Source organism: Hyla sarda, chromosome 7, assembly GCF_029499605.1.
Source record: "Hyla sarda isolate aHylSar1 chromosome 7, aHylSar1.hap1, whole genome shotgun sequence".
NCBI lineage: Eukaryota > Metazoa > Chordata > Amphibia > Anura > Hylidae > Hyla > Hyla sarda.
Genome location: NC_079195.1, coordinates 212580158 through 212607611, shown reverse-complemented (window position 1 = coordinate 212607611; position 27454 = coordinate 212580158). Strand labels below are relative to the sequence as shown.

The 27454-nt window shown below is 43.9% G+C and overlaps 1 long non-coding RNA gene across 1 annotated transcript; it reads right to left on the bottom strand.

Moving 5' to 3' along the window:
• Positions 1 to 224: 224 nt before the first annotated feature.
• Positions 225 to 26695, bottom strand: LOC130282209 (uncharacterized). Its single transcript, XR_008846281.1, has 3 exons — positions 26582 to 26695; positions 2883 to 2954; positions 225 to 295 (listed from the first exon to the last, which is right to left on the bottom strand). It is a non-coding gene; the product is annotated as an uncharacterized LOC130282209 (long non-coding RNA).
• Between the last annotated feature and the right edge of the window lie 759 nt (positions 26696 to 27454).

Genomic DNA, 27454 nt, shown 5'->3' with positions numbered 1-27454 from the left:
TAAATTACCAAAGAGTCAATATGAGAATGTAACCCTTTTTTACCCTTTAGTGGAATTTTTAGGCTCAGTAGCAGTGTTTCAAAATGAGTATGCTCTGGGTATGGAACCTCCCATTTTGATGCCCTCATGCGATCTGTGTATAAGGTTTGCCAATAATGGCCACCATATAATACTACATTTTTCCCGCAGACCCCAATACAATGGAAATGACTTACCATGGCTCACCTGGTGCTGGGAGCAGCTGATCATCCTGGAGGTCACATTATTTAAGGGGTTGTCTGGGCTATTACAGCTCCTGTATGAATAGGAGTAGTGAATGGCATTAGCTATCTGTCACCTGTTACCTGTTCTTGCACCTGCACCACATCCGGTCCCTGTTAGGTGCCGCAGGGAGCTTTGTGCTTTTATGACACCCATGCTTGCCATTAACCATTTGGATGACATGATCAATACTGAAGTATTAGTGGGGCTTTCAGATACTCATCTGACCACTTGCGGCACAATCGCATGGGTCCGATGAGTTAAGATTGTGACCGGAGCTCTGCTAACTTTCTTCTGGGCCGCTCTGGGGATTTTCTTGTATGTTGTTCCTCCTGGCAGACTATACAAGTAGATAGCTAATATAGATTTTTGGTTCGGCCCTGCATTTTATGGTAAAATGAAAGGTGTCCTTACAAAGTATAACTGGTCACAACAAAAACAAGCCCTCATATGGGTCTGTAGGGGGAAAAATAAAAGGCGAGAAGGAACAAAATAAAAACGGAAAATATGAAAATTGTTTGTGTCCTCAAGACCAAAATAGGCTGTGTCCTTAAGGGGTAAACATGTGTCCGATGGTCACAGACACCTGTGATTGTAGTTCCTTTATCTTCACATGCTTTCTGCCTCCAATTCATCGCTGTTGCCTGGACCTGACCATCTGTTCTTCCCCAGATTTCTGTCTGCCGATCTGGACCTGGCACTTTCTCTCTGGGTTTGATCCTTTTGGTTACTATTCTTGGCTCTGGTTCTGATTCTGTGCAGCATTATCCTCCTGGTTCTGACCCTCTGTCCTGTTTCCTGTTAAAGGGTTACCGCTCCCCAGCATCCAGAACATTGAGTTCCGAATGCTGTGTGGGGGCTTCCGTGTTCACATCCCCCCCCCCTCGTGACATCATGGCCTGCCACCTCAATGAAAGTCTATGGGAAGGGGGCACGATGGCCATCTCACCCCCTCCCACAGACTGGCATTGAGGGGGCGGGATGTGATGTCACATGAGGGGCGTGATGTCATGAGGGGGCGGGCGTGAACACAGAAACCCGCAAACACAGCGTTTGGAACTTAATGTTCCGGACGCTGGGTAGCGGAGTAACCCTTTAACTCTCACTACATGCTCTGACTCTGTTCGTGTGGTTTTGACCTTGCCTGGCTGACCCTCCTTAGAGCCCTGTGCACTTAGTAAGTATATGGAACATCACCAAGTTTGGGTCCGCCGCTTAGGGCAGTGCATGCAAGTAGGTACTAGTGACAGTGGTTGGGCTGAGTTTAGGGCTGTACTGTTCCCTGCCTACTGTGTCACTGTCATTGCAATTGACTGCGTTGACAGAATTTCGTTTTAGCAGTAAAACATCCTTACTATGGAATAAAAGAACTCCGGGATTGGAATAATATCCTCAATGAAGAGTTTTTATATTGCCCTAAGACTAATTTTATCACAATGATTTAGCAGATATGATGAAGCCCCTTTGAAAATGATCACTTGGGGACTCTATTCTATACTAATCTCCATAAACAGATTTGATGTATTCTTTTCCCCTGTTAAATCTATCTCAGCAGAATGAAATATGGCAATATCCGTTATTTTAAAATGACATTATGTGCCAAAGACACAATATGCAATGTTCTATAATTTCTTTAAATATTTCCAAATGTTGCCCTACAGAAATGAATCGAAATGTAATGATGGCGGAAGTCCAAAATGAAATGGGATTTCTGAAACTATGCAAAACTATACATGTCAAAATAAGTTTATAACACTTGCTATTCGAAATATAATATATACAGTGTATTACATGTCAGGCATGAATTGAGACTGCAAGAGGATAATTATTCCCCAAGGAAATGAGTCACAGAGCTCGCACTGGATCCCGGGTCAGGTGCGCGTACTGAGCGCACTTCAAAGACCTTGTCTGTAGTGTGATTGTAGGATACCTGTCCTGGTAGTTTTACAATTGTAGGAATTTGTAGACTTAAAGGGGTATTCCGTCCCTAGTTATCTAACCCCATATCAAAAAGATAGGGGATAAGATGTCTGATCTCACGCTGCTGGGGACCGCTGTGATCTTAGTTGCGGCACCCCAGACATCCAGTGCACAGAGTGAACTTTGCTCCGTGCTGGATGACTGGCGATGCGGGATGGAGGCTTGTGATGTCACAGCCCTGCCCCGCTCCTGATGTCACGGCCATGCCCCCTTAATGCAAGTCTATGGGAGGGAGCGTGACGGCCTCCTCCCATTATATTGCATTGAGGGGGCGTGGCCGTGATGTCACCAGCCTCTGGCGCTGCACCCGACGCTCTAAACGAATGCTGGGTGCAGCAGGGTGATTGCAGGGGTACCCAGCGGCGGGACCCCCACGATCAGACATCTTATCCCCTATCCTTTGTATAGGAGATAAGATGTCTAGGGGCGGAGTACCCCTTTAATGCATAAAAGATTAATAAAATATTATTATTAATAACAATTCTAATGAAACAAATAGGATCATGAATGTTTGATCAATGAAAGGCCAGTTCTGGCTATCAGTAGTATAAATGGCCCACGATCCTTTCCTGTTTATCCAGATGCAGCACCATACATGCCTATATGAACAATGAAGTGGCATATGGGTGTAATAAACTTACCCTGCTTTGCTCCAGCACTGCCACTGGTCTCAAGAGCTGTTGACAGTGTTCCTCGTCTTCCTGGTAGAGTCCCTGGTAGAGGAAGGATGTGTGGAAAGCCAATTAGTGGCAGTTCTGTCACTAACACCTCCCAATGGTGGGATATTTAAACTGTTCTATGTCTTCAGTCTGGGCTTATGATTGTGAATTGTTCCCTTCACTAGCGTTTTTATACTCTATACTCTGAGCTTCCGTAACCTGACCTCTGCTTGTGACTAGTGTTGAGCGGCATAGGCCATTTTCGAATTCGCGATATTTCGCGAATATATGGACGTCATATATTCGCTAAATTCGCATATTCGTAATATTCGCGTTTTATTTTCGTATATGCGAAAATGCGCACATGCGAAAATTAACACACGCAAAAATTTGTATACACCAAAATTAGCATAAGGGAAAATTCGCTTATGCGGAAATTAACACATGCGAAAATTTGTATATATCAAAACTTCAATAAGGGAAAATTCGCACATGCGAAAATTAACACATGCGGAAATTTGTATATATCAAAACTTGAATAAGGAAAAATTTGCACATGCGAAAATTAACATATGCGAAAATTTGTATACACCAAAATTTGTATAAAGAAAAATTTGCACATGCGAAAATTAACATATGCGAAAATTTGTATACACCAAAATTTGCATAAGGGAAAATTCGCATATGCGAAAAGTCGCACGCCAGTCTCACACAATAGTATTAGAGCCTTCTTTACACCACACAAGCTGGAAGCAGAGAGGGATGATCACTGTGATGTGTACTGTGAAAAAAAATAAAAAAAAATAAACTAATATTCGTAATTACGAATATATAGCGCTATATTTGCGAATATTCGCGAATTCGCGAATATGCGATATTCGCGAATAAAATTCGCATTGCGAATATTCGCGAGCAACACTACTTGTGACCTGAACTTGTTGTTGCCTGCTGACTTTGTGTACTATGCTACCCTTCTGATTTGACCCTTGCTTGTGATCGTCTTCTGTTTCTGGTCCTGATTTTGTACTGCGCTCCCCTCTGTGTTTTTGACTTTCTGGCTTGTCCCTGTTTTACCCTTTTGTCTGCTGATTTTGTACCTTTCTGCCCCCTTGCTTACCTGGCCTGTCTCAACTTCCCTGACAGCCCACGCACCTAGCGGGTGTGGGGACCTTCCACCAGTTGGGGGTCACCATGTAGGGTGGATCATCTAAGTAAGCATAAGTGTTTGGGGTGAGATTTAGGTCTTGCATGATCCCTACCCAAGACATGACAATGTTTATAGCAATTTTATAGAGGGCAGGACCTGCTTTGGTACCACCTCTATAAGCCAGAATGAAAAGACACTCATAAAGAAGAGTTTATTACTACTGGCCTTTGCAAGAGAAATATGAAGCCAGTGAACCCTATCCTTAGCCCAGTAGTGGCCACCAACTGTATTGGTAGAACATTACATTACAATAATGTACATAAAGCCACATGGACTCCTGTTTACCCATGGACTCCCTGCTCCTTTACCTTGTGCGGTCATGAATATAGTACAACATGCAGTGTTACTCACACATTCATCATGCCTGCATGTAAAGCGAGCGATGATGCATATAGTGAATTGCATAGAGTAAAAAAACAGACATGGTTGCACATTTACATCTTGCATAGTGTCCTAAGCTTCTCAGAAAAATTCAATAAACCAACAGGTCGCTAGTGTACTTGATGGTCATGAAGTGCAAGTCCGCTAGCCACATCACGGCCACCTGTAAGTAGCGGGTTCCTAATATCAATAGCATAAAATGGCACTGCATTGAGCCGTGACCACCAGTGCCGCAACACCATTGCCCACAGGGGAAATGACCCACTGCAGAGCAGCCTCAATGCCGCACAACCAGACCCTGGGCTGCGACACCCCACAGACATGGCCGCACGGCAGCAATGGCCGCCGCAAAGTACAGCACCAGTGCAAACAGGTGACAAAACACACTTACCATGTGCTCCCAGGAAAAGACTGCCAGAAAAACAGGGTCTATGCCCTGCCTTGCAGTTTTGATACTGAATATATTAGGGAAGTTCTATTCATGCAATTACATAACACAATAGAGGAGGCTCAGGAAACTTTTGAGCCTTTCTGTGACAGTCAGTCAATCATTCTATTACACAGACACTCCGCCAGACAGTCCGTGTTCTTCTCGAAGATGTTGCTAAATGCTTATAATCACTAGAAGCTACAAGGCAATGCATAAATGCATTGATGTTTTGTTTAACGTGTAGATCTTAATTATTTGTTTAGTCATATTGCTTACATGCTCATTATAACTAACAGATGGAAAAATGTTTCAAATTATTCATCAAAATTCAATTAAACTCACAATGTTTAGAACGTTTGTACAAACTTCCAGAAGCACATTAACAAACAAAATGAGATAAAATCACAAAAAAACATGGTGGATAGTTAGGCCGGGTTCCCATGACGATTGTGACCTCTGTGTGACAACATGTCAAAATGTTATGCCGATTTATCTGTTAGGCACTCACCCCATTCAATGACCTGAGTGTTGTCAGATAGTGACTACATTCGGGACATTGTCTGGGTGTATATGAGTTTGGTCTCTAACACTAAAGTTCTATGATCAACACTTTTGAGGACAAGGCAAAACATGTGTATGCTCACAGAAATTACCCGAATTTTGGTCCTAGCTGACTATGTACGACCATTGTAATCAATGGGGCCAATGCCTACCTATGCACAGATAAGTCGCCATGCCCGTTTGCTGAAGTATCCAAGCCAGAGAGGGCACAGAGCAGGGCTCAAGTCCCACAGGAAAGCATGGGAACGGAGTTCCTGTACTTTTTACACAGGAGTGCTGCAGGACCAGCCTTTAAGTGGAAATCTTGGGTGAGTTCCCACACTTTTATCCTCAGGACTTGACCCCTGGCACAGAGGTTATATATACAGGCTCTATGATAAAAAAAATAATGTAAGCCCTCTACTATTTTACATTCAGTGGGATCCAACAGAAATAGTGAAGAAATAGAAATCTATTTGGGACTAGAATCATAACAGCAGAGGTTAAATACACATTTAAATCAAATGGGGCCAGAAAGTTATACAGAATTGTAAATTACTTCCATTTTGAAATCTTAAAGGGGTATTCTGCCCATAGACATCTTATCCCCTATCCAAAAGCATTGGGGACAAGATGTCTGATCACAGGGAGGCCCGCTGCTGGGGCCTTCCGCGATCTCCGTGCAGTACCCGCATTCTATGCAGGGCTGCTGCTCCAGTCTCGAAAACCTCTGTGTTTCCGGGACTGGAGTCATAACATCACACCACACCCCCTCGTGACATCACACACCACACCCCCTCCATTCATGTCTATGGGAGGGGGCGTGATGGCCATCATGCTCCATCCCATAGACATGAATGGAGGGGGCATGGCGTGACGTCACGTCTCCAGTCCCAGAAACACAGAGGCTTCCGAGACTGGATCAGTAGCCCGGCATAGAATGCGGGTGCTGCATGGAGATCGCAGCAGCGGGACCCCAGCAATCAGACATCTTACCCCTATCCTTTGGATAGGGGATAAGATGTCTATGGCTGGAATACCCCTTTAATCCTTCCAGTACCCAAGGTCCAGTTATAGTGCTGAAGGCCACCAGTAGAGCTGTTTTCTAGTAGTGACCATCTCTGCTATGTAAAACAATATATATTTTTTATTTTTATGTATTTCTACGGTGGCCTTTTCAGTGCAGCCACGATGACTCTTGTTCCTTTTTATTAGACTAATAGGTTTCTGTCAGGTTAAATTGCGGTGACGTTGGGGCCGGATAAGTCAGGTCTAGTTAGCATATGTCATGCCGCTCACCAAACGTCTGCAAAAGAATAAAAATACATCCACATTTGCATTTGTGTTATGCAAGACATGTCCCAAAGGGTGGGCAAATACAAAGGTAAGGTCTGAACACAGCACCGAGTAAACAAAACAAGCCTGCGGATAACCTCTAACCCTTTCATGACTGGGAAAAAATGTATTTTTGTGTTTTCATTTTTTTTCCTTCTTGATTTCTAAAAGCCAGAAAACTTTTATTTTCTCATTGATGGAGCCATTTGAGGACTTACCATAAAATGTAGTGAAAAAAAAACACCCCAAAAAACTATTTGTGGGGTGAAAAAAAATGGTTTTGTTTTTTACTCCATTTGCCATGCTGTAAAATTCACATGTTAGTTTTATTCTTCAGGTCAGAACCATTACATCAATATTGTGTTTTACCCCTTTTCAAAAAGAATAAAAATCTTTGGACACAGCCAGGGGCATTGCTAAGGGGGGGGGGGGAATGGGGCTGTGGCCCCGGGTCTCATGCCCATAGCCCCGGATCTCTGGCTACTGCTGTTTTTTTTTCTTATTTCCACCGCTTCTTTAAGACACCAGTGGCTTCTGGGAAGTGACATGATGCTCCTGGCTTCTGTCATTTCCAGTGTATGTCCCTAAGGGGTTAAAAAGATGCATGCAAGAAATGCATGCTGTTACCCCTTTATTTGCTAACCAGCCAGGTAGAAGAGAAAAAAATGTAAAAAATATAATTGTCAACAAAAATAAACACTAAGTATCTGGTATTGCATTTACATGCGTAAATGTCCGAAGTTTGAAAAATGTAATGTTTATTATCCCACACGGTGAACAGATTAAACTTTCCAAATGCCAAAATTGATGATTTATGATCACATCACATCAACCATTGCTCTTAGAGGTATTCCCAAAATTTAAAATGATCCCCTATCCACATAATAGGGGATAGCTAGGTGATCGGTGAGGTTTGTCTGCTGGAACACGCACTAATCATCAGAATGGAGGAGTAATGTCCCTGATAATGCTTCATACATTCTCTTAGGGGTGTGTCTGAGGGCGTGATTTGGGCGTGTCTAAGGGTGTGGGCCATGGACTCTAGCCCTGGGTCTTTTGTAGACCTAGCAACGCCCCTGGACACATCAATACTAAATTATTATTATTATACACACATTTATATACTGTACTTATTATTATTTGTTAAATTTTTACTTTATACTTTTTACTTAATAAGGATTTTACTACCTGAACTGTTTGCCAAATGGGCGTGAAGGCAAATCTCAGGGGGGAGGGGTTAGGAGCTTTATAACCACGCCCCCTAAACGTGATTCACGCCCCCTTAGATTCCTGATCACAAGCACTTAGCCCAACAATCCTACCCATTTTGCATTATAGTTCCTGCCCATCTCACCATTTAGTAAAAAGTTCAGATGGTCATCCAAATAATAAAATCCCTATATCTTGGTAACCTTTGGAAAAACACCATTGGAATTAGGGCACCAGAGGCAACAAGGGGATATAAAACCTTATGACCTTATGTCCTCTTTAAGAGGTTAGGTAAACTTCTGCAAACAATTGCGCTAATTGCTCCAATGTATATCAAGTAAAAAATAAAGCAGCTTTTAAATAATAATAATAATTTTTAAAAAACCCTATCATTTTGTGTCTACATCATTAATACACCCTTATACATTTCCATGGTTACAGACTACAAACACTGCGTAGTCTGATACGCAGTCCTTTACCTCTTGGTTCATTCGGTACATTAGGCAAACAGGTTGTAGGGCCCAGGTGGCAGAGGGTATGCCGGAGTTTACAGGGTTTGTTTTCAGAATAAATGCATAAATTTGCATAGGAGCTGTATACACAAAACGGTAGGAGATTTGCAACTAAAACAATTGCACAGTTGCTTCTTTTTTAGATGCATCGGAGCAGTAGACAATTGGCTGTACAGGTGGTCAATGCCATGTGAATATTTTTGTAGTCAATACTTAATTCTGAAAAAAATGTTTAATTTAAATTAACATAGGAAACTGATAGTGTCCGGACTTTTCTTATAATTCAATTTTCTTCCTTCGGTCTGAGCGCTCCCAATGACACTCAGAAGTAAGGATGTAAGCCCTTAGTATAATCTTCTTATGGTATTCCATTGTCTTTTAGCCGTATATCCCATTACTGTATTGTCTCTGTGTCTTATTAAATGAAGTTCCTGAAACTAAGGGCGAGACATCTGTTTGGGAATGTAGATTAACCGGCTAGTAGCAGATGTAGCATACTAACATCCTTCAACATGGACATCTGCCATTGGAATACTCAGTAGATAAAGCCCTGACTTTAATGGCTGTAAAACCTCAATTAACAAAAGTTCCTGAGTAGTCAGTAGGGTCATCTCCAATAATCGATAATTTTTTTTATGCAGTTGTTATTTGTAAAGAATCCAGAATTTCCCGCTGTATCCACTTTCCTTGTGAGAGTATTTCTATGAAGCTTAGAAATCTTAATCCTTCCAGTACTTATCAGCTGCTGTATGCTTCGGAGGAAGTTGTGTGGTTCTTTCCAGTCTGACCACAGTGCTCTCTGCTGCCACCTCTGTCCGTGTCAGGAACTGTCCAGACTAGAAGCAGACTGGAAAATATTACACAGCTTCCTCTGGAGCATACAACAGCTGGCAAGTACAGGAAGGATTCATATTTTTAAATAGAAGTCATTTACTAACCTGTATAACTTTCTGGCACCACTTGATTTGGAAACATTTGTTTTCCACCGGAGTACCCCTTTAAGCTGCATTACTGAATGTTACTTTCTATTACTGATGGGCCCCGGTTGGGGGTGGAAGAGGTTGTCACGATGCCGGCTGGCAGGAGGTGGATCCTCTGTGCCAGAGAGGGATTGGCGAGGACCGTGCTAGTGGACCGGTTCTAAGTCACTACAGGTTTTCACCAGAGCCCGCCGCAAAGCGGGATGGTCTTGCTGCGGCGGTAGTGACCAGGTCGTATCCACTAGCAACGGCTCAACCTCTCTGGCTGCTGAAGATAGGCGCGGTACAAGGGAGTAGACAGAAGCAAGGTCGGACGTAGCAGAAGGTCGGGGCAGGCAGCAAGGTTCGTAGTCAGGGTGGATAGCAGAAGTTCTGGTACACAGGCTTTGGACACACAAAACGCTTTCACTAGGCACAAGGGCAACAAGATCCGGCAAGGGAGTGCATGGGAGGAGGTCAGATATAGTCAGGGACCAGGTGGAAGCCAATTAAGCTAATTGGGCCAGGCACCAATCATTGGTGCACTGGCCCTTTAAGTCTCAGGGAGCTGGCGCGCGCGCGCCCTAGAGAGCGGAGCCGCGCGCGCCAGCACATGACAGCAGGGGACGGGAACGGGTAAGTGACCTGGGATGCGATTCGCGAGCGGGCGCGTCCCGCTGTGCGAATCGCATCCCCGACGGCCATGACAGTGCAGCGCTCCCGGTCAGCGGGACCGACCGGGGCGCTGCGGAGAGAGAGACGCCGTACGCGCTCCGGGGAGGAGCGGGGACCCGGAGCGCTAGGTGTAACAGTACCCCCCCCCCCTTAGGTCTCCCCTTCTCTTTGTCCGGTAACTGCCCCCCCTGGGATGAGGACACCGGGAAAGGATGGAGGGATTCCTCAAGGGCAGGCAGTACAGCAGGAGTGGGAATGGGGAGGGAGGGCAGAGGGCGAGGCCTGGCACGGGGCAGTGTGACACCAGGACGAGGGCCACGAGGAGGCACCGAGGCTTGCCTGACTGGACTGGGAGGGGGGGAGAGGCACTTCTTAAGGCGGGCAGAGTCCATAACGACCTTAGGGAGACCGGATACAGGAGGAACCACAGGGTCACGGCAGGGAGTACTGGGAACCGGTTTAAGGCAGTCCTTGAAGCAAGAGGTACCCCAGCTCTTGATCTCCCCTGTGGACCAATCCAGGGTTGGGGAATGGTGTTGAAGCCAGGGTAGTCCAAGGAGAATTTCAGAAGTGCAATTGGAGAGGACCAAAAACTCAATTTTCTCATGATGAGGTCCGATGCACATTAGGAGGGGCTCCGTGCGGAAACGCACGTTGCAATCCAACCTGGCTCCGTTGACCGCGGAAATGTGGAGTGGCTTGACAAGACGGGTCACCGGGATGCGGAATTTATTCACCAAGGACTCCCGAATAAAATTCCCAGAGGCACCAGAGTCCAGGCAGGCCACGGCTGAGAGGGAAGAGCTGGCTGAAGAAGAAATCCGTACAGGCACCGTGAGACGTGGAGAAGCCGAATTAGCATCAAGAGACGCCACACCCACGAGAGCTGGGTGCGAGCGTGCGTTTCCCAGACGTGGAGGACGGATGGGCAATCCACCAAAAAATGTTCGGTACTGGCACAGTACAGACAAAGATTCTCTTCCTTACGGCGATTCCTCTCTTCCAGGGTCAGGCGAGACCGATCCACTTGCATGGCCTCCTCGGCGGGAGGCCTAGGCGCAGATTGCAATGGAGACTGTGGGAGAGGTGTCCAGAGATCTAAGTCTTTTTCCTGGCGGAGCTCTTGATGCCTCTCAGAAAAACGCATGTCAATGCGAGTGGCTAGATGAATGAGTTCATGCAGATTAGCAGGAGTATCTCGTGCGGCCAGAACATCTTTAATGTTGCTGGATAGGCCTTTTTTAAAGGTCGCGCAGAGGGCCTCATTATTCCAGGAAAGTTCAGAAGCAAGAGTACGGAATTGTATGGCGTACTCGCCAACGGAAGAATTACCCTGGACCAGGTTCAGCAGGGCAGTCTCAGCAGAAGAGGCTTGGGCAGGTTCCTCAAAGACACTTCGAATTTCTGAGAAGAAGGAGTGTACAGAGGCAGTGACGGGGTCATTGCGGTCCCAGAGCGGTGTGGCCCATGACAGAGCTTTTCCAGACAGAAGGCTGACTACGAAAGCCACCTTAGACCTTTCAGTAGGAAACTGGTCCGACATCATCTCCAAGTGCAGGGAACATTGAGAAAGAAAGCCACGGCAAAACTTAGAGTCCCCATTAAATTTGTCCGGCAAGGACAGGCGGAGGCTAGGAGTGGCCACTCGCTGCGGAAGGGGTGCAGGAGCTGGCGGAGGAGATGATTGCTGCTGAAGTTGCGACTGAAGTTGCTGCACAATGGTGGACACTTCCGACAGCTGGTGGGATAGATGGGCGATCTGTCGGGATTGCTGGGCGACCACCGTGGTGATATCAGAGATATAAGGCAGAGGGACCTCAGCGGGATCCATGGCCGGATCTACTGTCACGATGCCGGCTGGCAGGAGGTGGATCCTCTGTGCCAGAGAGGGATTGGCGAGGACCGGGCTAGTGGACCGGTTCTAAGTCACTACAGGTTTTCACCAGAGCCCGCCGCAAAGCGGGATGGTCTTGCTGCGGCGGTAGTGACCAGGTCGTATCCACTAGCAACGGCTCAACCTCTCTGGCTGCTGAAGATAGGCGCGGTACAAGGGAGTAGACAGAAGCAAGGTCGGACGTAGCAGAAGGTCAGGGCAGGCAGCAAGGTTCGTAGTCAGGGTGGATAGCAGAAGTTCTGGTACACAGGCTTTGGACACACAAAACGCTTTCACTAGGCACAAGGGCAACAAGATCCGGCAAGGGAGTGCATGGGAGGAGGTCAGATATAGTCAGGGACCAGGTGGAAGCCAATTAAGCTAATTGGGCCAGGCACCAATCATTGGTGCACTGGCCCTTTAAGTCTCAGGGAGCTGGCGCGCGCGCGCCCTAGAGAGCGGAGCCGCGCGCGCCAGCACATGACAGCAGGGGACGGGAACGGGTAAGTGACCTGGGATGCGATTCGCGAGCGGGCGCGTCCCGCTGTGCGAATCGCATCCCCGACGGCCATGACAGTGCAGCGCTCCCGGTCAGCGGGACCGACCGGGGCGCTGCGGAGAGAGAGACGCCGTACGCGCTCCGGGGAGGAGCGGGGACCCGGAGCGCTAGGTGTAACAGAGGTTGGAATGAGAAAAAGACATGGCTGAGGGGTGACCTAATTACCTATAACTAGGAATATAGCTAAGGTCAGTACCAAGATCTTTCCCATAAACTACGCTCCTCAAAACTGAAATTGCAACACCAAGAAAGACAAGTCGTAAGGTTAAAAAGGTTAAAAAGATTAAAAAGATCGAAGAAGTAGCAGATTTCGCTACAATCTCAAAATGTTTAAAGGGGTACTTTGCTCTTAGATATTTTACAGCCTATCCAAAGTATAGGGGATAAGATGTTTGACCACAGGTTGTCTGGCCATTGGGACTCTCCTCGATGTCCGGCCCGGCCCGACACCCGGGCGTTTTGAACATTTATGTTCAGATTACCAGCTTCGGGCAGCCATGGGCGTCACGCCCCCCCCCCCCCCCATTCTTGTCTATGGGAGGATGCATGACGGGTGTGATCAGAATGCCGAGGTGCTGGGCCAGAGATCGAGGGGGGTCCCAGTGGCGCGATCCCCTGCGGTCAGATATTTTTTTCCCTGTACTTTGGATAGGGCATAAGATGTCTTGGGGCGGAGTGTCCCTTTCAACTTTAAAGCACCTATCTCCAATCTATGTCATGTGAGAGGGGCTTCAATTGGATTAAAGGACATTTTTTTCAACTACATCTTCAACTGAATAAAAAAGAATATGCGGCAACTCGCTAAGATTTGCTTCGCATATCTGTGTAGGTGCACAGGCAGAAAACACAAAGTAAAGAGCATCGTCCGTGTCAGTGCTTCTTCCGGCTCAAAACCTTCAGTACCAGATAGTACAGATGCAGGTAAGTAGGCATAATCAGCAGTCCAGGGTAAGCACTGGAGAGTTGGGACAGTATACAGGAATCAGGCAGGAAGGATGACACAGGTGATATAGGTTCTGGGACAGCAACAGAAGAGACATTGGCCCTCATTTACTTAGAAAATCGGGTTGTAAGTCTATCTTGCTTTTTCCCCCTGGTATTTATTATTATGTTGCATCCTGTTTGTCGCACGAGGGTTTTGTTGGTTTTGGTTTCCAACTCCTGAGTTGTAGGGAAAAAATCCACAACAATTCAACAAATTGGGGTTGGAAAGCCTTATAAATACGTGGGAAAGCTCAGAAATATCAGGTTACGTCCCTTTTTCGGGGTTGGGAGAATCCAGATCGGGTCCGTCAGGAAAAAAATTTTGCATTGTGTCCCAGACTGGCGCATCATGTCGCAGACAAAGATGCGACAAAAAAAACCAACAAAACAAGTCGGGTTTGGAATAGTAAATGAGGGCCAGTGAGTAACAGGAGTAACGAGGTGTAGATGGAAACCAAAGGATGGACATAGGACAGGGTAATAGGCTGGAGTGGATGGACTGTTTTTCCAACCAGGGTGCCTCCAGCTGTTGCAAAACTACAACTCCGGGCATGCTGGGAGTTGTGGTTTTGCTAAATCTGGAAGCACTCTGGTTGGGAAACACTGCTACATAACTATTTAAAGGAGTACTCCGGTGGAAAACTTTGACAGAAAGTTAAACAGATTTGTAAATTACTTCTATTAAAAAATCTTAATCCTTCCAGTACTTATTAGCTGCTGAATACTACAGAGGAAATTATTTTCTTTTTGGAACACAGAGCTCTCTGCTGAATCACGAGCACAGTGCTCTCTGCTGACACCTCCTGTCCATTTTAGGAACTGTCCAGAGTAGGAGAAAATCCCCATAGCAAGCATATGCTGCTCTGGACAGTTCCTAAAATGGACAGAGATGTCAGCAGAGAGCACTGTGCACGTGATGTCAGCAGAGAGCTCTGTGTTCTGAAAAGAAAAGAATTTCCTCTGTAGTATTCAGCAGCTAATTAGTACTGGAAGGATTAAGATTTTTTAATAGAAGTAGTTTACAAATCTGTTTAACTTTCTGGCACCAGTTGATTTAATTTTTTTTTCTCCAGCGGAGTACCCCTTTAAAGCACACCTGTCAGACCCCACAGTAGAAATATGTCACTCAGTATCTAATCTTGATTTTCTCTCCTATATTCAGGGCTCAAGTCCTGCAGGAACTCGTGGGAACTGAGTTCCTGCACTTCTTCCACAGCAGGAACACTGTTCCCATGAGCAGGAGTCCTGCAGGACCAGCCCTTGAGTGGAAATCTTGGGTGAGTTCTCACACTTTTTTTTCTAGGACTTGACCCCTGCCCATATTTATTATAAAAATCCCTCTCTTCATTAGCTCACAATGTTAGAAATCCTCTCAGAGGAAGGGGGGGTGTCTTCCCTGGTGGTGGGAGGTGATTGGTGTGTGGTGGAAGGGGGCATGTCTCTTCTTGCGGTGGTGGGAGATGATTGGTGTGTCTGCTTATGCAGCCTTGTCCATGAGTCATCTCTTGTCCATGACTCATGTACACGCCTGATGCGGCTGCGGAACTGGTTAGTGTCCGAGTAGGTATGGGGACCCCTAGTGGTGGGATTTTCATTTTTTTATTAAGTATTCCAAATTTCTTAACCTCTTTAGGATGCAGGGCGTATTCATACACCCTGCATCCGGTGTCCTTAAGGACGCAGGGCGTACAGGTATGCCCGTGGGAATTCCGGTCTCCGCCGCTAGCCGGTTGGTGACCAGACCGGGATGCCTGCTGAAATCATTCAGCAGGCATCCCGGCACATCGTCGAGGGGGGGGGTCCTGAGACCCCCCCATGTCGGCCGGCGATCAGACCGGTGATCTGCGGCGATTCCGGGTCATACGGGTCTCTGGTGACCCGGAAAATAAGGGGAATAAGGATAGGAGTGAGGTGGCAGGGGTGACCTCCTATCCCTCCTATTGGTCAGTCAGAAGCGACCAACCAATAGCAGATCGGGGGCGGTTAAAGTTCGATACCCCTGTGGTGTGACCGACGGCAGCGGTGGAGGTCCCTTACTAGTGGCGATCAGTGTCGGCAGGGGGCGATCCTCTCCCTGGTGCGGCATGCGACGATCCTACTGACTACAGAAACCGGTGAGTTGTTGCCTTGCACCATCTGGAGGGCTACAGTTTGGAGACCACTATACAGTGGTCTCTAAACTGTAGCCCTCCAGATGTTGCAAAACTACAACTCCCAGCATGCTAACACAGCAGTTTGCTGTCTAGGCATGCTAGGATTTGTAGTTTTGTAACATCTGGAGGGCCACAGTTTAGAGACCACTGCACAGTGATCTCCAAACTGTAGCTCTCCAGCTGTTGCAAAACTAAATCTTGCAAAACTACAACTCCCAGCATGCACGAACAGCAAGCAGCTATCTCGCCATGCTGGGAGTTGTAGTTGGGTACATCCAGCTGTTGTATAACTACATATCCCAGCATGCCCTTCGGTGATCAGTACATGCTGGGAGATGTACTTTTGCCACAGCTGGAGGCACACTGGATGGAAAATACTGTATTAGGTAACGGAACCTAACTGAAGGTTTTCCAACCAGTGTGCCTCCAGCTGTTGCAAAAGTACAACTCCCAGCATGCACAGTCTGTCAGTGCATGCTGGGAGTTGTAGTTTTGAAACAGCTGGAGGTTTGCCCCCCCCATGTAAGGGGTACATTCACACGGGCGGGTTTACAGTAAATTTCCTGCTTCAAGTTTGAGCTGCGACAAATTTTCTGCTGCAGCACAAACTCCCAGCGGGAAACTCATCGTAAACCCGCCCATGTGATTGTACCCTAAAAACAGTACACTACACTAACACAAAATAAAGGGTAAAACACTACATATACACCCCCTTACACTGCCCCCCCCCCCCAATAAAAATGAAAAATGTATTGTATGGCAGTGTTTCCAAAATGGAGCCTCCTGCTGTTGCAAAACAACAACTCCCAGCATTTCTGGACAGCCAATGACTGTCCAGGCATGCTGAGAGTTTAGCAACAGCTGGAGGCACCCTGTTTGGGAATCACTGGCATAGAATCCCCCTATGTACACCCCTATGCAATCCCTAATTTAGTATTCAAATGCGCATGGCGCTCTCTCACTTTGGAGCCCTGTCGTATTTCAAGAAAACAGTTTAGGGCCACATATGGGGTATTTTCGTACTCAGGAGCAATTGTGTTACAAATTTTGGGGGGCTTTTTCTCTTTTTACCCCTTATGAAAAGAAAAAGTTGGGGTCTACATCAGCCCGTTAGTGTAAAAAAAAAAAAAATTGACACTAACATGCTGGTGTTTCCCCATACTTTATATTTTCACAAAAGGTAAAAGGAAAAAAAGACCACCAAAATTTGTAACGCAATTTCTCCTGAGTACGGAAATATCCCATATGTGGGCGTAAAATGCTCTGCGGGCGCACAACAAGGCTCAGGAGTGTGAGCGCAACATGTACATTTGAGGCCTAAATTGGTGATTTGCACAGGGGTGGCTGATTTTACAGTGATTCTGACAAAAAAAAAAATTTTGACCTAATTTTGGAAACTACACCCCTCATGGAATGTAACAAGGGGTATAGTGAGCCTGAACACCCCACAGGTGTTTGACGAATTTTCGTTAAAGTTGGATGGGCAAATGAAAAAAAAAAAAATTTTTAACTAGAATGCTGGTTTTACCCTAAATTTTTCACTCTCACAATGGAAAATAGGAAAAAAAGCCCCCCAAAATTTGTATACCCCATTTGTGAAGTGCTCTGTGGGTGCACTACAATGCTCAGAAGAGATGGAGCACCATTGGGCTTTTGGAGAGAAAATTTGTCTGGAATTGAAGGCCACGTGTGTTTACAAAGCCCCCATAGTGCCAGAACAATGGACCCCCCCCCCACATGTGACCCCATTTTGGAAACTACACGCCTCACGGAATGCAATAAGGGGTGCAGTGAGTATTTACACCTCACAGGTGTCTGAAAGATTTTTGGAACAGTGGTCTGTGAAAATTTAAGATTCCATTTTTCATTTGCACAGCCTACTGTTCCAAAGATCTGTCAAACGCCAGTGAGGTGTAAATGCTCACTGCACCCCTTATTAAATTATGTGAGGGGTGTATTTTCCAAAATGGGGTCACATGTGGGGGGGTCTACTGTTCTGGCACCACGGGGGGGGGGGGGGCTTTGTAAACGCACAAGGCACAAATCAAATTCTCTCTCCAAAAGCTCAATGGCGCTCCTTCTCTTCTGAGCATTGTAGTTCACCCGCAGAGCACTTGACGTCCACACATGGGGTATTTCCATACTCAGAAGAAATGGGGTTACACATTTTGGGGGGCATTTTCTCACATTACCCCTTGTAAAAATGTAAAATTTGGGGGAAAAACAGCATTTTAGTGGAAAAAATTAAAATTAATTTACACATAAAAATTTTACAAAAAGTCGTCAAACACCTGTGGGGTGTTTAGGCTCACTGGACCCCTTGTTACATTCCTTGAGGGGTGTAGTTTCCAAAATAGTATGCCATGTGTTTTATTTTATTTATTTGCTGTTCGGGCACCATAGGGGATTCCTAAATGTGACATGCCCCCCAAAAACCATTTCAGAAAAACTCACTCTCCAAAATCCTATTGTCACTCATTCCCTTCTGAGCCCTCTAGTGCACCCACAGAGCACTTGACATACACATATGAGATATTTCCTTACTTGAGAGAAATTTGGTTACAAATGTTAAGGTGATTTCTCTCCTTTTACTCCTTGTAAAAACTTAAAAACTGGGTCTACAAGAACATGCAAGTGTAAAAGATGAAGATTTTGAATTTTCTCCTTCACTTTGCTGCTATTCCTGTGAAACATCTAAAGGGTTAACACACTTACTGAATGTCATTTTGTGCAGTTTTTATAATAGGGTCATTTATGGGGTATTTCTAATCTAAAGGCCCTCAAATCCACTTCAAAACTGAACTGGCCCCTGAAAAATTCAGATTTTGAAAATTTTGACACCCTCTGATGCCTTCCTAAAGTAAAAACATGTCAACTTTATGATGCAAACATAAAGTAGACATATTGTATATGTGAATTAATATATAATTTATTTTGGATGTCCATTTTTCTTATAAGCAGAGAGTTTCAAAGTAAAAAACATGCAAATTTTTCACCAAATTTTGGAAATTTTCACCAAGAAAAGGATAGGTGATAAGATGTCTGATTGCGGGGATCCTGCCGCTTGGGACCGTCGCAATCTCTCATACAGCACCCACCTGTGTGTGGTCCACGCAGCTTTGAAGGCTCCGAGTCTGAAGCCTCACGACCAAGGGGCCCGAGTATCATGACATCACACCTAAGTGTGGCATCACACTGAGGCGAAGTTGTGACATCACGATACTCCGGCCCCACAGTCTTGAGGCTACAGACTCGGAGCCTCCAGAGCTGCGTGGACCACACACAGGTGGGTGCTGTATGAGAGATTGTGGGGGTCCCCAGCAATCAGACATCTTATCCCCTGTCCTTTGGATAGGGGATAAGATGTCTTAGGGCCGGAGTCAGGGGCGTAGGAACCGAGGGGGATGGCGCAGGCCGCTCCCACCGCCGCCACTGAGGATCCGGGACACTCCCAGATCCGGGACGTCCCAGATCCCCAGCAGACATCGTTGTTCCGTGTTCTTGACACTGCCGATACTGGCCCGGAGATCGTGGGGGTCCCCAGCAATTAGACATCTTTGGATAGGGGATAAGATGTTCTCAGCGGAGTACCCTTTTAAGTACCAGGACGCAAGGGTGTACCTGTACGCCATTGGTCCTTAACAGGTTAATTTTCAGCAATAAAAACATATTAAAAAGTTTTTAGATCTGACAGAATTTACCTTTGTTTTTCCATGACAATGTCTGCATTTAAAAATAGAAAGGAAGGAATGTGGCGGAGGAGACTTTGTGTATTTCTCCATCATCGCACTCCGCTCCGGCATTGTCATGACTGATTGCCATTAAACTCCGACAATCTTTCCCTCTCAATCACCTTCCCTTTCACATGTCCTAAGTCTCGGTGCACAGATTAGCCGGGTCACAGAGCTTTCTGAACGGTGCTGATTGTCACATACAATTGTTAATGTGTCTCCATCAGTCGTCAATGGGAGAGATGAAAAATCAGCAATGGATTGTTAGATAATCTCACGTGTGAGTGAAGCTTTATTTACCCTTTCAATAAAAAACACAGTAAATCCGCTTATTTTGTCCTAATGCCTCATAGAAGTGACAAATATTTGGTTTAACCTTCCTTTTGTGCAGATGAAAAATAACATTTGGACATTTCGGTATTAATAGAACGGGCTTTATTGGATGCACCTGTGTTGTCTGATGTCACTGGAAATATCATTGATCCGATCGGAAAGATGATTGTAAATGTTATTACTATGTCTGTGCTGCTCGTAAGGTATTGATCAAGGGTGTGCATACTATAGTGGCAGACCATACGGCTGCTATGGCGGCCGTGGAGAAAGGGGGCCCTATTAAGTTTGGTCCAGTTCATTTTCTTTTTTTTTTTTTATTGGTAAGAAACTGTGCAGAACTCCTCTCTATAGGGAACAGCATTGTTAGTAAATTGCAGGGGAATTCTGGTACATTACATCTTATGCCCTATCCACATAATAGGCAGAACCACGCCAGCACTGTCCAACATAGGAACCCCACAAGTGCAATCTTGCATCTGATCCACCCCTGAAATTGCACTGTATGTTTGGACCTGAGGAAGGCACTCTCTGTGTGCTGAAACGCGTCATCCATTGCTTCAAATAAAAAATATTTATTGTCCTGTTCTGGCTAGAGTCTTCCCATTTGTGACCACATTTGTGTGCAGCGCCTCTAAGACCGTATTTTCTCTATTTTACCACGTATCCACATAATAAGTTCCTGATTGCGGGGGGTCCGACCACTGGGACACCCTGCAAACGCCTTCCCAGATCTCTGAACACTTGTGTTCAGATCTCCGGCTCTTCTCTTGCTCAAAGTGGCCGTGGTCAATGTGCCTGCTCCATACATCTCTATGAGAGAGCTGGAGATATAGTGTTCCCATAGAGATGCACAAAGGGGGATTGTTGACCACAGTTTCTTGCACAGAGCGGAGGCCACTCTGTGCATGGGGAAATCATGCCCCCCCCCGGATCAGACACTTATTCCTTATTCTGTAGATAGGGTATAAGATGGTATCTACCCGTGTTTCCATTTAATGGAGGGTGATATTAACAAATGGGTCATGGAAAGAAAGGGAAGCCCACCAGACCTTTCTGTCTTGGGAGGCCAAATCAGAGGCCATAAAATCCCTTTACTTCTATGTATGCCACTTGTACTGATCCTCCTGGGGGGATCCAACTGGTAGAGAGTCTTCTAAGAAATGTTCTCTGGGGAAAAAAAGTATGCAAAATTGTTCTGAAGAAAGAAAACTGGCTCTCCATTCACCATAACGGAAATCTTAATTTATTAGCCTGGGAAAGGAAGTGATGTAGCACTCAACTAGTAGGCATCAAGAAGTTTAGTCCCATGGCTTTGGGAATAGTTGTGTATCATGCTTATTGAGGGGCATAGGAAGACCCCATATCTTCTATTTTGTCAGGGAAAGTGTCCAAAATATTCACACAGTATTCAAAAGCTATGTTCCCATTTTTTAGGCCAAAGAAAAAGTCACTTTACCTGTAAAAAATGAAACATTTTGCATTTGGGCTACTTCTGAGTCCTTTGATCAAATCTTTTGGGACATTTGCTTCTCAAAATACATCCCATGATATTTGTCAAAATACTGATGTTTTGGCAGTCCGGGCATGCTGGGATTTGTTGTTTGGCAACAGCCGGGGGCACCCATGTTGGGAAACAATGGCCTAAGGTAAGTTCCTCACTAAAATCCGTGTCAATATCTGCAAGGAACATGGGTGAATTTTAGCCAAGATTCTCCATTGTATCACCTAAGCTTCGTCCTATTTTAGGCTTCCCTCTAATTCCTACCGTTTGACAAGTCTATAGAGCACCGGTAACAATATGCTGGATATTTGCTATAAAAACCCTTTACAAGAACAAAGGACAAATGGTGTCCCAGCGCACATCTTGCCTTGTTAAACGTTAGTACAGTTTAGGGAACATGGGCACAGATAGGTTTCTAAGAGGAATCTGGGTAAATACGCTTTTTCCCTAATGTAGATATCAGGGGACATGTTTAAAGAGGAAAGGCTTTCATTGTAATTTTACAAGCGTATGGATTTTCACAGTATGAAAGACTTAACACAGTGTGGCTTACAGAACCTAATTACAAAACATAAAAATGTTCAGCGTTATGGAACAAATCATACAAAAAGAATGTTTCTGCATGAGTATGTTATATTATGTGTGTATAATGCAAAAATTAAGATTTGGAAATAGAATTGTTGTTTGCACAGAGCATATCGCACATTATTCCAAATATTAATATTTCCAGCCTTTTGTTCTCCTTAATATGAGTACAGCCGAAATGGCTTTTCTTACAACTGATTTTTATGCGTTCGGAAACTGTATCATTTTTCTTCTCTTTATGTAGTACAGGGAGAACGCCGCTTATCAAGTGTTCTCGCGCACAATAACAAAAGGATCGTTCTTACAAAAGAGCACGTTCTTGTTGGGAACACCACGACAATGGCAGATTCAGGACATGCTGATTGGCCCTCGGTGGGGGAGCTCAAGAAGGTGCTCATGTGCACTAACGCACAGTTACTGATAAGGCATTTTTCTTTTAGTGATATTAGCTCATGTCTACCAGGGACATACATAGACCCAACCTTATAAATTCTTATTAAAGAGTAAATGTCATCAAACCATATTTTCTAAACCAAGTCAGATTATATTCCCTAACTACTTCTAACACCCCTCCTGTCCTGCCAGGCCGGGAGGAGACCAAACTAACTGTTTGACTTGCGCAGGAAACAGAACAGAGCCACCTAGTGGCAGTTTTTTCAATCAAATTAAAAACATATAGATTGAGAATTTTAACAGCAAGTACATAGCAAAGTGTCTTATAATTACATATGGAACAATATATTAAAAGTTTAGTTTGGTGACAGGTACTCTTTAAGTCTGTCTTTAAAGCTAGACATACACATGGTGAAAAGTATGAAAGTGTAATCTCCAATATCTGTCTTTACATGCCACAGGCCATCAGGAGAATATAAAGCATTTCATGGAGGTATATGGGCTCTAAAGTCTGGACACGTAGGAACTATCACTAACTATAGCTAACTTTTAGTTCGTGGAAAGCTCATGTGTGGAACCATTTTTCTATGATGATCATGTTGTGGGGGAGACATACCTCACTATGTTGAGAGACCAGTTAATGGGAAACTCCACCGAAAAACATCTTATCCGATCACGAGGGTACCACCGTTGGGGCCCCCCACGATCTCCATGCCAGCAGCAGTGGCAAACAGAACGTGGAAACATGGAGCTTCTGTTTTTTAATGTCACGCCACGCCCCCTCCATTAATGTCTATGGCAGGGAGCATGATGGCTCCTACCATAGACATGAATGGAGGGGGCATGGTGGCTATAGTCATCCGGCACAGAGCAAAGTTCACTCCATTCACTGGATTACTGGGGTGCCTAGTATCGGGATTCCCATAATCAGACATCTTATCCACTATCCTTTGGATAGGGGATAAGATGTTTTCCAGCAGAGTACCCCTTTAATGCCTCCAATTGTAAAGGCTAGGGGAAGGAATCACTGAGTGGTTCCAACAGGATGAAGCTCCTCCCATTACATCACAATGGGAAAAGATTGGCTAAATGACAACATTTCTAACTGGATTGAAAGACATGTTTATCTGGAATGGTCTCCTCCCTCACCAGACCTTGACTTCTTTTTTCTGGGGTGGGCTAAAGGAGAAGTTGTGCCCAATGAAATTCACAGATATGAATCACCTAAAGGAGCACATCATGAATAATTTAGCTAAAATTGACAGAAGTGTGGAGTTACTGCATTGGGTTGATGGAAATCTTGCAAAGCATGTGGAAGTTTGAATCACAAATGGTGGAAACCATATTAAAGATGTTATAAAATAAATAAAATAAAATGTTAAAGATTTGTGGCCAAATCCGAAGTAAACAAATTGTCTCTGAAAAATGTGGTCTGATGACTCGGATCCTGCTTATTGAGTCAGGTATGACACGTTAAGGTCTCCTACAGTCCTTGGAGACGTTAGGGTGTCCTACCTAACTTTTTTGAGCAAGTGAGGCAAAATTTTTGACAACATTTTTCAGTCTGAAAGGAATAAATGGCCAATTTCTTCCATTTGGATGTACGATCATCTCTAGCACCAATTTCTTTGTGACTGGTTGGCAAGACCTTGGGCAGGATTTCTACCTAGAATGACATTATAAGCAAAGAAGTGGAAAACTGTCCTGTGGGTTTGGGAGCCCTTCCATTCTGGGTGGCAAAACCTGGCACTTGTGTGAACATTGACATGCATCATTCTGGATAGATGGCAGATGGGCCTTCAGTGTGATTTAATCTGGTAGGTCTAAGAAACCCCAGACTAGTTCTGTTTTCATATTGTTTTTAAGATGAAAATAAGAAACCCAAAGACTAATAATACCCAAAAGACCTTTACCATATCCCTGACTTTTCAATAGCATTTGGTTACTCTCACATATACAATATATTACTTAGAAGTAAACCGAATCCATCACAGGTAAATGGTGCTATCGTTCACCATACGTACTGACTTAGTGAAATGTGCCTGGACTGCATGCGGTGAGCACATAACAATAGATAGATATGTATTCACATGGAATTACTCACGACCACTACGTTCAGGTCTTCTTGCAGATTTTTTGCTTTATTTGCATAATTTTCTTTTCAATTCATTCACATATGATTGGTACATAATATCTGTAAATGGGGTATGATGGTATACATCCCAGACAGGTAAGATGACAAATACCTCAGCTCCAGCCTGCCGCACTACGTTGCAGGTAACAATCCCTTAATCATACGCACAGGTGTGGAGTTCAAGCATGGTTAAATATGCTGGTCAGTATAACATACTTAACTCTTTCTGCGCTGATTCTTTCAGTGCACTGCATATTTACATTTCTTATAACCACAGCTACTATAAAAATGCCTTATAACTGCACACTTCATTAAGTCCTTTTGGTTCAATTGTTCCTAATTCCGTCATCCAATATGCCTCATGCCTCAGTATTGCTTTTTTATTTTCTTCCTTATTTTTTCTTTTTTCTACTTCTTCTACTACTTGCCATCTGAGATCTGCTACTGTGTGTCCAAGCTGTTTAAAATGATGCGCTACGCTTGTTTCTCCATATTGCGTTTCTTTTGTTCCGTCCTGTTCCAAATGTGAATACCTTCTTATCATAGATTTATGTTCAGCAAGCCTTATTGTTATTTGTCTGGAAGTTTGGCCCACATAGGCTTTGCCGCAAGGGCATTTTAGAAAGTAAATCACATTGGAACTTTGAAAGGAATAGAAACCTTTGTTTTTTATTGTATACCTTTTGTAGGATAATAAATACAATCACTTCTTATGATACTATGGCACTGATAAACAAGGATATGTTCCATTCTTTTTTGTAGCTAAAAATTCTTGTTTTTTTTTAGGTTTTACATCGCTCCTAATCAATCTATCACCAATTGTTTTACCTTTTTTAAAAGCAAACAGAGGAGGATCTTTGAATAGTTTACCATATTTATTATCTGCTTTCAACATTTTCCAATCATAACATCCTGTATACATAATTCTTTCTATTTTACGTGTTTTTTTCTGATCTCTGTCTGAATTTTCCTCTCAATATTTTTTTTACCAATTTCTTCCTCTATTTTTTCAACCTCTATTTTTTTATATTCTTTCTCCACAAACGTATTTTTATTTTTACTGTTTTCTTCATCAGTACTAGATATTCTTCTCGCTTGAGAAGACTCTTAGGGAGTCCTTTGAAGGTGGTGGGAGAATCATAGGATGTACAATGTAGCATACTATTTCTATCTGTAGGTTTATTGTATAAGGTGGTAATTATATCAGTACCTTTTTTGTGTATCTCTTCATCCCAAAAATGTATACATGTAGTCTCTACATTATATGTTAAAGTGAATTTTATGATCTCATGGCGTTGATTAAATTTTTCCACAAATGTCAATAGGAATTCTTCATCTTTTTCCCATAGCATGAAGACATCATCCACGTAGCGAAGCCACGTGGACGACGTCTCCAGGCCAAAAATACCGAACACGTGTACATCTTCATAATTTGCCATAAAGGCATTATCCAAACTGGGGCCTACTGACGAGCTCATAGAAATGCCTCCTATTTGGAGACAAAAGTCCTCGTCAAAACGAAAATAGTTTTTAGAAAGGGCAAGATCCAACAGGGACATCAAAAAGTTCATTTTTTGTTTAATTATACTCATATTCCTTGCTAATAATTCTTGCACACATTGCATACCCTCACTTTGAGGAATGTTTGTGTACAAGCTTTGTTTATCTAGGGGGCAGAGAAAAGTAACATTATATTCATATATGAATGCCTGTCTTCCATTCATGACTTCCTCCCATTTGTCCTCTTGATTCCTCAATCCATTCAATGAATTCCTAGTCATAAAAACAACATTAAAATAACATTATTGCCTCCTGTATTTTTCATTTTCTTTTCTTTCTTTGAGTTGGACTCAGTTCATTGAATAGTAAGGCAGATGATAAAGTGTGCCCTTAGCGTGTAAGTGCCTCTACATGGAAATAACAGAATGTAAAAGGTATTTTCATGAGGTTCTTGCATCCCAATGTGGTGTATGGGAAAGATGGATAATTTTTCCTTCACATTAAGAGTATTTTTTTCAGTTTTGTTCTGTCTTTTATTGCTTGAGTTTTTATTACTCATTTCTACTTTGAATCCCTTCTATAGAAATATGAATAGATATGTAAAGTAATGCTTAAGTTAATAGAAAAATGCTGAACATTTGGAGAATTCAATATAATCTTATGCTTAGCAAAGTGTAAAGCACTTACCAGGACTTTCTGCTGCCATTGCCATATTATCATGATTGACCTTCTTTGTAATTTTTATTGAAAAACATTTGGATTAGATTTCCCTCGATAGTCCATTTTGGCCGGATGTGTAGATCTGTTGGTTGACTATGACATTGCCATCCTGATGTCATAATTTCTAAGCATGGGCACTGATCATCTCATATCCTGACTGCTTAGTATTCCCGAGTATGGCTGCATTCACATCTCGTTTTTGCAATACAGTTGCCATATCCTGTTTCTGTACAAAAAATGTATGTCTCCAAATCAGACCGAAATGTATGCAACTGTATATGCCTCCTCTCGTTTTTAAACCGTATATGGTTTGAAAACGGATGTCCATTTGCATACGTTTTAATATGTTTTCCTTGAAAAAAACGGATACGGTTTTATGTTTGTCAACATTTTAAATAAAGTTCTTTTTTTATTGAATTTCCAAAACAAAATGTAAAAAATAAATAAATGAAAACAGCATTGTGCAAACCGGATGTAACCGTACGCACATACGGTTAAATACGGTTACCATAGAACTCCATTTTAAAATAACCGTAAGCTGGATACGGTATTAGACTACGGTTTGGTGTACCGTTAAAAAACGTATAAATGATGCAAAACGTACACAACCTGATGCTACGGTTGGCAGACGGTTTACAATGAAATGTCTATATATACGGTTTGCAATATGGTTCGATACGGTTTTTTCAATGAAACCGGATACGGCAACCGTATTGCAAAAACGAGATGTGAATGCAGCCTAACCTGAAGAACCATTTTAGAGCTAAATAGGGTTGATGACCTAATGAGCAATGCGTGGGAAAATGCGAACAATAGATCATCAAAATCAAAGTCCAAAAA